This window comes from Sceloporus undulatus, chromosome 3 (genome assembly GCF_019175285.1).
Source record: "Sceloporus undulatus isolate JIND9_A2432 ecotype Alabama chromosome 3, SceUnd_v1.1, whole genome shotgun sequence".
In the NCBI taxonomy this organism is placed as follows: domain Eukaryota; kingdom Metazoa; phylum Chordata; class Lepidosauria; order Squamata; family Phrynosomatidae; genus Sceloporus; species Sceloporus undulatus.
This window is the reverse complement of record NC_056524.1, coordinates 115,785,476-115,796,771: the sequence shown is the minus strand read 5'-3', so window position 1 is coordinate 115,796,771 and position 11,296 is coordinate 115,785,476.

The window sequence follows — 11,296 nt, the reverse complement described above, 5'->3', positions numbered from 1 at the left end:
ATTATGTTAAGTAGTCATATTGCCATGAAATTATCATCCTGACATCTCTATCTGCTTACAGCTGCTGCTGGAAACACTGTTGATTCCCGGAACAAGCAAGTAATCTTTTGAAAACATATCCTCTTTGTGTATCTTTACCTGCTTATACATATCTGGAAATCTAAATGGATCAAGGTACATAAATGCATAGATGTGGTTCTTTTTAAAAGCCATATACACATACAGTCAGCACTCCACAGTTGTGGCTTTGATTTTTGCAGATTTGATTATTCATGAATTTGGTTATTATACTCTGTCTAGGAACCTCTAGGTCCTCCATCACAACTCCATGGTCAACTTCTGCCAGAAGTTGTGCTGAAGAACATACACATTCCTAGAGAGAACATTTCTCTAGGCATTTGTAGGTCATCCAGTGCAATTCTATGCTTATTATTTGTGGTTTTTCCACTTTCACAGTGGTCCTATGCTCCTAACCCAAACGAATATGGAGGGCTCACTGTATATGCTTGCTGCAAGAAACACCAACAGGACAATGAAGTGTAGAGCTGTCCAACCAAGCATAATCCTAGGCATGTCTACTCAGAAGTAAGGTCTATTAGGTCAGTGTGTATGTGTGTGTAAGAGGATGATGGCCTTAACTAAACAACTAAAAAGCTATAGTAAAAAGTGATGATTAAAGATTGTCCCTCTTTAAATGTGCAGTAATGGCTAAAGATGGGGATGTGTCCAGATACAATGTAGTAAAACATTTTGTGAGCTTGTAACTTTTATAGGCTTTTTTTTTAAGGCTGCTCTACACACACCAAAAGACAATTAAGAACCAAATGGTAACTCAGATTAAATTAATATGCCTTATTACTTTGTTGTGTGATATTTTTGAGGAGTTTGATGGCCTCATAATCACAGTGGCGTTCTTTGGCTGTGCATCTCCTCTGCAAGATTAGCCTAATCTGCATGCATCCTGGTATATTTATAGGTAATATCATCTCCACAGATCCCCTTCACTCCGGTGAGAATGTCTATATTTAGCTGGACTGTATATTTAGCCCACTCTTGTTCAGGAGTTCCAGTTACAAATTATAGCAAGTGCAGCACTTTTTTTTAAAAAAAATGCCCATGTATTGTTGCCTTGATTATCTATTTCCTTGGGTCAGTTCAAGTCCACCTGTGTTCTTGCTTATATAATATCAGCTGGTGGCTCCTGTACCATTAGGGCTGTGTATCTGTTAATGGGTTTAGCCTGAGCTTTAAAGAACCTGTCCAACACTATAGATTTATGCGAGTGGGAACAGGGTTAAAATAACTGCTACCAAAAAACCCCTGCTCTGCTTTATTTCCCCTAGAATCGATCCATTGAGGATCAGAATGGATTTCCAGTGGGAACTAGGGGCATATACATCAAATCAGGATTCAGAGCGTATCGCAGTGGGAATGACCCCATAGACACTTACAGGGTACAAAGTACCATCACATTTTCTAAGCCTGCTAACATTGAAAAGCTATGGCACAGAAGGGAAACCCCCAGAGAGTTAAATAAGAATTGGAGATGTTCAGTGGGCATGCAACACTGATGGTGGAAGTAAGGGGAGAGGTAAGCTTGTAGAGCTTGGGCATGAAATGAAATGGCTAGAAGACACTGGAACAGAATTCCTTACTAGGGTGAACTTGTAAGTATTCTGTACTGTGTGCATTAAACCTAAATGTACAACATGCACATTTTTTTTTTATTTTGGATACTCCAGATACATCTCCCTTGTTGCTTAGAAATATAATAAAATAAAGGAAGAAAAATAAATCTCACTTAAATCAGAAATACATAGGGCACATTCACACTAGCATTTTTGTAGCAAGAAATCTGAGGAGATTTGATGTTGTGATTCTGAATCGAAGTTCCCACTATATTTGCTCTGATTCAATATCTCCGGTTCAATTTAACCCTGTTGACGTTCACACTACCATAAGAATTTATTTAAAATGGAGCCTCCATATTGAATATCTTCGATCAATAGCAGATTTTTTTGAACCTGTCAATCAAATGATGTACATCTGTGTCATTCTGCTGTCATAGTTGTAACATGACTCTGCATCCACAATGATATGGTGCTTTGCCAACAAAGAGGGGGAGGTCCACAAGTCCACAGGTGGGAGGGCAAGACCCCTGGTGAGCTGGGATGGTCCACCCCTTTGCATGTCCCCCCTCCCCTGTCATCCTCAGAGGATGGCGATGGCAAGCCACTCTGAAGAACCATTGTCAAGAAACCCCTGTGTTAGGTTCACCTTAGGGGGACTCACATTGTCTCAGCCTCGAAAGATGGCGATGGCAAGTCCCTCTGAAGAAGCCTTGGCAAGAACCCCCTGTGATAGGTTCGCCTTGCAGGGAGTCACACTGTCTCAACCTCAGAGGATAGTGATGGAAAACCCCTCTGAAGAACCCTTGCCAATAACCTCCCCACGAAACCCCTGTGGAAGCCATGCAAATGCAACAGTGTGCAGAAACTGTCACCCTTAAAACAAACAAACAAACAAACAAAAAACCCAAGCCGCACCATGTTCCCAAAAGAACCCTCTCCCTGACTTTGGTGGTGTCTGGGCATCAGGCATCAGTACAGATAAGGGGACTATTTCACTAGCAGAAGAGTAAAACAGCTGTGCGGTCGTTTAAAGGGACCACTTGACAGAGCAGGAAATTTGAATCCACTGGATTTAAAGAGTCGGTATCTTCACCCAGCAACTATGAGTGTAGAGAGGAGGGGAAAAACAATGGCGGTTTGCCACCAAGCTAAGGCCTGTGAGATGGGTATGTTCCATCCCTCTGCCCACCCTCTGCCCATTTGCCCTCCTTCCTGAGTGCCCCGAATGGGATCAGAAGTGCATTCCCATTGGCGGCTCCCTAAAAAAACCTGGTGCATTTGAAAAGACACGGAAAATGCCTCTGTTTTAAAAGCACCAGGTTAGGGGGAATTTGCACCCCCTCCCCTGAAATTCAGGTTGGGAAAAAACAGCACTAGTATGAACGACCAACCCCCTTTTAAACCAATTTCCTAACTGGTTTATAACCTAGTGTGAATAATACACCCATAGAAAGGCAAGCCCATGTTTGTAGACAGTGGCTTGAATAGCTTTGCCAACATCCTATTTCACATACAGTACTTTTTAAATGAATGTGCAAAAATATGAAGATGACTTCAGTGACTTAAAAAAAAGAATCACTTTACTATAGGAACATGTCTCATTTGATAATGGTCAACTGATAAGATGTGAAGGAAGCCAAGCCTGCTTGTGAAAATCTAGGGCGCTTGAAATTTGACTACTGCAGAATAAATGTAAAACAGCATTTTACCTTTTTATATACAGATAGAAAGAAAGGAAAAGGAAGACATTAAAAAAAGGAGAACGATTTGAGTTATACCAAAAAAGTACAGTTACATTATAATATGCTGTTCTCTGATTCATTGCAACTAGCACAACATTGAAAACTTATTGGCAAGAAAGAACCAAAGTCAGATTGAGATGCTGCATTTTTTCTGATAAAAGGAGGCTATTAATTTTTATGCATTATATTCTGTCTTTTTCAAAAGCCTTACTATTCTTTTCAAAGCATCATCAGTAAACTAATAATAATAATAATAATAATAATAATAATAATAATAATAATAATAATAATAATGGTTTGAATGTTGAAGTAGGATACTGGGAGACCAGGGTGTGAATCCCTACCTGGCCATGGAAAAACCAATCAGGCGACTTTGGGCAAATCACATCTCTCAGCCTCAGAGGATGGCAAATGCAAATGCACTTTTAATACATCTTGCCATGAAAAACCTCTTGATAGGGTCACCTTAGGGTTGCCATAAGTCAGACATTACTTGAAGGCACACAACAATGAAATATTATTTAACTTTGCTCTGTCTTTGCGAACCAACAAGTCTTCCATTCATTTCTATGGTTGCGGTGCCTGTGTTTATTCTCTTTTCCCACCCTCATTCCTCCTTAAAAACAAAAACCTTCTAAGATTTCAGAATCTGGATTTCCTTGGAAGATTCCAGGAAGAACCAGAATGAGCTCAATATGCTCCATTCTTGTGATAAAAAGAAGCTGATAATGACTTGTGCAATATCCTTCCTTCCTTCTTTTTCAATTACCAACTAATTGAATCTAACTACATACTCTCCAAGTATCCCAGTTAATGCTCTGCTGTCCTACTTTCTCAATTGCTTCAAAAATGTCCCAGTTTCTCTCTCTTCCACCTTACTTCCTCCTTACAATTGAAGCTTACTTTTATTGCTGCAATGAGTTTGAAGTACTTTTGCACTCAACTCACCAGAAAGGAGAGGATGGGTTCGACTCTTGCCTTTCTAAATGGCTCGTTTGTTTTGTTTTGTTTTCCTTCAGGCTTTCTGTAATTCAGTACATAAATTCTAGGGTTTCTCTGCTTAAATAATAGTTTTGCATGTGTTTCCTGGTTAATAACTTTTGCCCTTTATTTGCTTGGCACACCCTTTTGGCCACACTCTCAATGTTGGGCCACAAGTTCTCATTTTCCTCGGCGACGTGGGTGTGCATGCTCCTAGCTTTCAGAGGAAAGAACTGGCAAAACCACATCTGAGTATTTCATGCATGAGCAAGCTCTAGGAAATTCATGGAGTCACCATATGTCAACAGGCAATTTGAAGAGGGAGAGACACACACACATCCAGCTAGCATATGGAAAAGAGAGCTTTCAGCTCTCTCTATAAACTTTTCCCTTTTCTATATTCCAGCTTCTATTATACCCTTCCAGAAAGAGAGTCAGACACTCATCTATGTGTGTGACCTTGAAATCCAGCCTGATGTAGTGCTTTGAGTGTTGGACTACAACTCTGGAGCCTAGGGTTCAACTCCCACTCGGCCTTGACAACCTCTGAGTGACCTTGGGCAAGTCACACACTCTCAGCCTCAGGGGAAGGCAATGGCAAACCTCCTCGGAACACCTCTTGCCAAGAATAGCCCATGATAGGTTGGCTTAGGGTTGCCATAAGTCAGAAAAGACTTGAAGGCACACAACAACAACTACCCTATGTGACCTTACTCTAGAGTTCATCTGTTTGTCATGCCTAATGTTGAGTAATTATAAATATGTTGAAGTATATATTGTACACCAAGCTGAAATCAGTTTGAGAAGTTACATTTTCTTTTTGCTCACCACTGATCAGCCTGTTATAATGGAGAGTGAAAAAAGTTTGGATGTTTAAAATGAATGCGTATGGCAGCCATGATTAAGCAATGAATAGAACAGAGTTTGAGCTCCCTCTGGTGGGACTGTAGGCACAGTTTAGAAATTAACTCAATTATTAAGCAACTCCCATAGTAGACTCTCTCCAAACTCAACTAAGGGGCTGTATAGACAGCCCCTAAGGAGTGGCAAAACGCCGCCCCTTTCCTAGACAGATCGGAGCCACAGCAACTGCACACTGCTAGCCTGATCTCTCTTGAGAGTTAAAATCATTAAAAGACAATATTTTAAAATCAATTATACAGCAGAGCACACCATTAAAAGTCCATCACAGCCAATTTCTAAAAGCCCAACAGAATAGGAATGTTTTTTCTTGCTGGCAGAAAGAAAGTGAGAAGGAAACCAACCCAGCCTCACTTAGGAGGGAGTTCCAAAGTCTGGGAACAGCCACTGGGAAGGACCTCCACCTTGATCCCACCAAATGAACCTGAGATAAACCCCTCCAGAAGAACTCATATAAGGAGATCCTTCAGATAGCCTGAACCCAAGCCATTAAGGTTTTGATAGGACATGGTCAGCACTTTGAATTATGCCTGGAAATGGCTGACAGCCAGTAGAGTTGCTGCAACAAGGGATTTGTATGCTTCCTGTAGCCAGCACCAGCTAACAATCTGGCTGTAGCTCTTATGGCCCATTGACGTTCTTGTGTGTCTTCCAAAGACAGCCCCATGCAAAGCATATTTTAGTAATCCAAATGGGATATAACTAAGGCATGTGTTAGTGTGACCAAATCAGACTTCCAGGAATGGGCACAGCTGGAGCACTTGCTTTAACTGTGCATATGTACTCCTGTTGACCATTAAAACCTAAGCCTACGGGCTCAGGGCTGAATCCAGGAATACACTCAAACTATGATTCTACATCCTCATCAGGAGCTTAACTCTTATCTAGCACAAACTGAATTTCTGTTTTCAGATCAGTCTTTCAACTGACTAGGAACAGCTTTGTCTTAGGCTTCAATTTGTTCACCTTTATCCAATCTGTTACAGATGCCAAGCACCAGTATAGCATGGAAACCTCTTGGGAATTAGATGGAAAGGAGTAATAGAGCTGAGTACTGTATCAACAGACTGATGACGCCTGACTCCAAAACTCTGGACAAGCTTTCCCAGAGGTTTCATGTATATGCTAAATAGCACAGGGGACAAAAGCAAACACTGTGGGACACCACAGACCAATGAGTCCCCTCCAGGAAAGTCTGGAGCCAGTGTGAAACAGTTATTCTAAGCCCCATCCCAATGAGTTGGCCCAGAAGGATATCATGGTTGATGGTACTGAAAGCCAAAGAGAATGAACAGGGACACAGTCTCCCTGTCCAGTTCCCAAAGGAGGTCATCCAGCAAATTGACTAAATCTGTCTCTGGAGCTTATCCCATGGAGGAGGCTAGTGTCCTTCTCCTGTTGTTAAACCATGTACCTTGTGCTATCGGGTGGAAGATTATCACACCCTTGCACACTTATCCCATTCTTCTCCCATCTGTAAAGAGTAATGAACCCATCATTTGGTATTAACAGGAGCTTAAACAAAACAGACAGTGCCATTTATAAACCACTTCATACCAAACTAGCAGTGTCTAAGTGGTTTACAAATTGTTAGCTAATTTCCCCCAACAATCTCGGTACTTCTTTTAGCGACTTGGAAGGATGCAAGCCTGAGTTGAGCTTGAGCCCTTTTGCTGGTTTTGAACTTGCAACCTTATGGTTTTGAGTGAGTGGCTGTAGTATAGTCATTTAACCACTGCACCACCAAATGACAGGTCCATTACTCTTTACGGAAAGGAGAAGAATGAGATAAGCACGCAGGAGTGTGATAATCTTCCCTCCCGATCGTGCAATTAACATGGTTTAACGATGGGAGAAGGACTCTTGCCTCTCATATGATAATCTCCTCTATTTCATAAGCAGACTAGAAGCCAGACTGAAATGTATCTAGATACATTGACTTCATCCAGGAACCCTTGGAGGTGAAAGGCTTTAGTGTCTTTCCCAAAAATGGAATATTGAAAACTGGCCAATAGTTATCTAATACAGCAGCTTCCAAGGAATGACTTTTTAACAGAGGTCTTACAACAGCCTACTTCGTTGGGATCCTACCATGCAGTAAAGAGACAATAATCACCCTCATTATTCACTCAGCTAGTCTCTTCTGGCTTGTATAATAAGCCAGGAAGGGCAAGGGTCTGGTACATATGTGGTGATTCTCATCTCTCCAAGAATCCCATCCATATCCCCAGGCTGCAAAATTGAAAAGTATGCATTATCACTGGACAAGCCAGGGTTACATCCACTGGAGCTCTAGCATTCAAGAAAGAGCAAATTTGATTTTATCTACAAAGTGCTGGGCAAATTCCTCACAACAGGCTTCTGAATGGCTTAAATTTTCTTGTGGGCCTGATTGAAACCGATCCTTGAACACTCAAAACAGTTCCTCTAGACAACACTTTGCAAATGTAATGATGACAGTGGAAAAAAATTATTTTGCTACACTTATTCCCTCCACCACAGGCATTCACATAGATTTCAGCATTTTTTTCTAAAAGGCTCACTCCAAGTTTTCTGTAGATTATCTTATAACTTTATGAGAACATGGTATGGTAGGTCAGCTTTGTTATTCCTGTAATAAATAGTTCTTCCATATTGCTATCTGGCAAGCTCATGACAAAGTCAAAATTTGAAAATATTATTTTCCAATGTTTTGGGACTGCAGCTCTCATCTACTTTTGCAAGCCAAAGGTGACTACAGTTTAGTAACAGTTGGAAGGCTTCAAGTTATCCACTTCTGGGCTATCTCATTCACAATTCACACACTTCACTATGACAGCAACTTCACTGTGCAATGAGCAGAAAGCAGCACTGAAAATGGGCACTACATTATGAGTCAGCAGTGATAGTGAAGAACACAAAATACAGCCAGTCTGCACAGAAATAAGTGTCTTTTTGTTAACATTCAATACAGATGAATCTAAGTTGAAATAAATTTGTCAAAATATACAATTGAATTTCAAAGTTATAAATCCAGATGGGTACATACATAATTTGAAAACAACTTATTCCATGTTACTATGGCCCGTTACAGACGGGCACCCTAGGACAGACTCAGTCCGTGCTAGGGTTAGAAAGGGGCATCTCTTCCAGACGCCCCTAACCCTAGCAAGGACTGAGTCCGTACAAAATGGCAGTGGCTGTTCCACATGGCCACCGCCATCTTTATGTAGCGGACACTCTGCGTCCACACGTTGCGCCCCAGATATGATGCCGTGAGTGCACGACCAGCGCCTCGCGGCATCACATCTGGGGGCCAGGAAGGAGCTCAATTTTCGCGCTCCTTCTTTGCAGCATCCGGGAACTACACCATTTGGCTGCTGAGGTTCCTGGACGCTGCAACTGGTGGCGGCAGCAGACTGCCACTTTTCGGCGGTCTGTAACCTGCCTATATGAACAATATTGTGAAGGTCCAGTTTCCAGTAATAGGAATTACAACAAACCCCCACATTTGGCTAGAATTCAAATTTTAAGACTTCAAGATTCAAAGTTTATAAACATTAAGATTTTTATTTTACTTTTCTAACTCAGAAATTTTCAGCTCTAGATCCGGAGGCTGCCACCTCTGTTCTACCAGCTATAGCAGGTCTGTTGGCATTATTCTCTGGTGATCACTATTCTCTTCCTCTGTATTCCCTTTCAGCTTCAGTTTGGCATGAGTAGCCTGATATTCCCCTTATGTTCCTGTGCTTTCATTGTAAATACATACAGAACCGCTTCCATTCTGTAATTCTGGAACTTGTACATACAATGATTTATGTAGGTGCCTGAGAAAATACTTGTTAAGCCATAAAGACAGATAGTTGACAGTCTTAGTACTCTGTTGATTGATCTATGGGAGCTAAAATAGCTGAAGAAAACAATGTTGGTGGATGGAGATGACTCTTCCCCTCATTCAGTAAAGGAAGGGAACAAATGAGTTTCAAGTCTATATGTGCAGCAGGCAGTTACACATTTGTGGAACTGATACTGAATAGAAAAGAGATCTGACTTTGCCATCTCCAGAATCATAGGACATTATGGCCTCCTTTAGAAATCTGATGGGACTGAGTATCTGCTGGAACGTTAGTGTGAATATTTATTTTAAACTCTGACTGTAGATATGTGTAAGTAAATACTGTACCATAAATCTCCACTGACCATTTTCTAAATTGAACCCTGGGCTGGAGCCCCTGAAATTCTTACCACTCACCAGCTGTGGAGTACATCATCGTCATTATTGTTATTAATATTAATATTGTTATGTATCCCATCATTCTCCCAATTCTGGGACTCAAGGCAACTTACAAATAAATAAATAAATCCAAAGCAGATTAATGTGCATAACATCAGTAAAATACATAAACGTCATCTTTAAATACAATTAAAACATCCATAGAATCAAAAACATTAAAAGACATTAAAAGACAGAAGATAAACATCAACAAAACAGCACACCACTAAAAGTCCATTACAATCAATTCCTAAAAGTCTGTTGGGATAAATATGTTCTTATCTGCCAGAGGAAGGATGAAAGAGGAAACCATCCATTGAAGGACTTTCCAAGCAGCCAAGAAGGCCCTGCTTTGTTTTGACCAAACTTGCCTGAAAGGGTTGTGGGACTGAGAAAAGGGCCTCTGCCAAACATATTGAAGACTGGACAAACTCATATAGGGAGATCCAGCCCTTCAGACAGCATGGATTCAAGGTGTTTAGAGCTTTATAGGTCATCATGAGCACTTGAAATGGTTCTATGTTCCCTGTAGCCAGTTGCAATCTGGATGCATCTCTTTGGCCCAGCAGAAGTTTTTGAGTACTTTTCAAAGGCAATCCCACAAAGAGTGAATCACAATCATCTAAACAGTTTATATATATTACCAGTGCTTATTAGATATAGGGAAGATGTATTACCTGTAATCCATCCTGCCTGTATTGTATATCAGTTGGTGGCATTACTCTTGTGAGTGTTTCCGTACTTCATGGAGAATCACATACAAAAAAATCTGGTCCACAGAGTGTCAAACCACCTTCTTCCCACACCAACTGCTCCATGGGCTCCACAGCTCCATCGTGATGTCACCACGTTCCAGGCACTGTCATTGCATTCTACAAACAATAGTTTAACAGTTTTTTGTTGCTAAGGATATTGATGGGTTCCAAGATCATGGAGAATCTCAGCCCAACATCCTCAGTCCATTTCCATCCTCGGTATGTAGAGTTTTTGTCTTTAAGCCTCTAAAGATTTACATTGTGTAATATAAGTGGCAACACGTGACTAGTGGCCATAGCATTACAGAACTATAATGTTTTGTTCACTAGGCAAACTTACTAATAACACTGATTACATTAATAATGGCCCCATACAGACAGGCCAAAATAAAGCTGCTTCGGGTCACTTTGAAGGTATGCTGTTTAAATGATGTATGCGTCCTAAGAGTCCGGAAGCTGCACCAAAGCCACAATCCAGTCCTAAGGACTGGAGCGTAGCTTTCGGATTCTTAGGACGCATGCATCATTTAAACAGCATACCTCTAAAGTGACCCGAAGCAGCTTTATTTTGGCCTGTCTGTATAGGCTCAATGCTAACAAAACCTCTAATGGACATAACTGGAAGTCCATGGGATTGTGTGGTTTGTAGGCATGTCAAGAAAACAAATAGCCAAATGGGAAAGGATAAAACATTTACACCCCCTTTCTCTTCAGAATTAAGGTTACTTAATCCTGAAGGTATTATTTTAAAAAGAGAATGACAATAATATTTGTTATATATATTTGCACACACTGTTTACTTTCCCCCGCAGTGTACAAAGATTTAGTGAGTCATCAGAAAGAGGTCTTCACATGTTATATATCTCAGGGAAAAAATGCTTTATTCAAAATGGGAAAAGAGATGGGCATATGAAGACCATCAAGTAGCTATGGTTGCATAATATTGTATCCAGTATTAGCATTTATACTAATTTAGGCAGAAACATATTATGTCATGATAGATGACTACAGTAA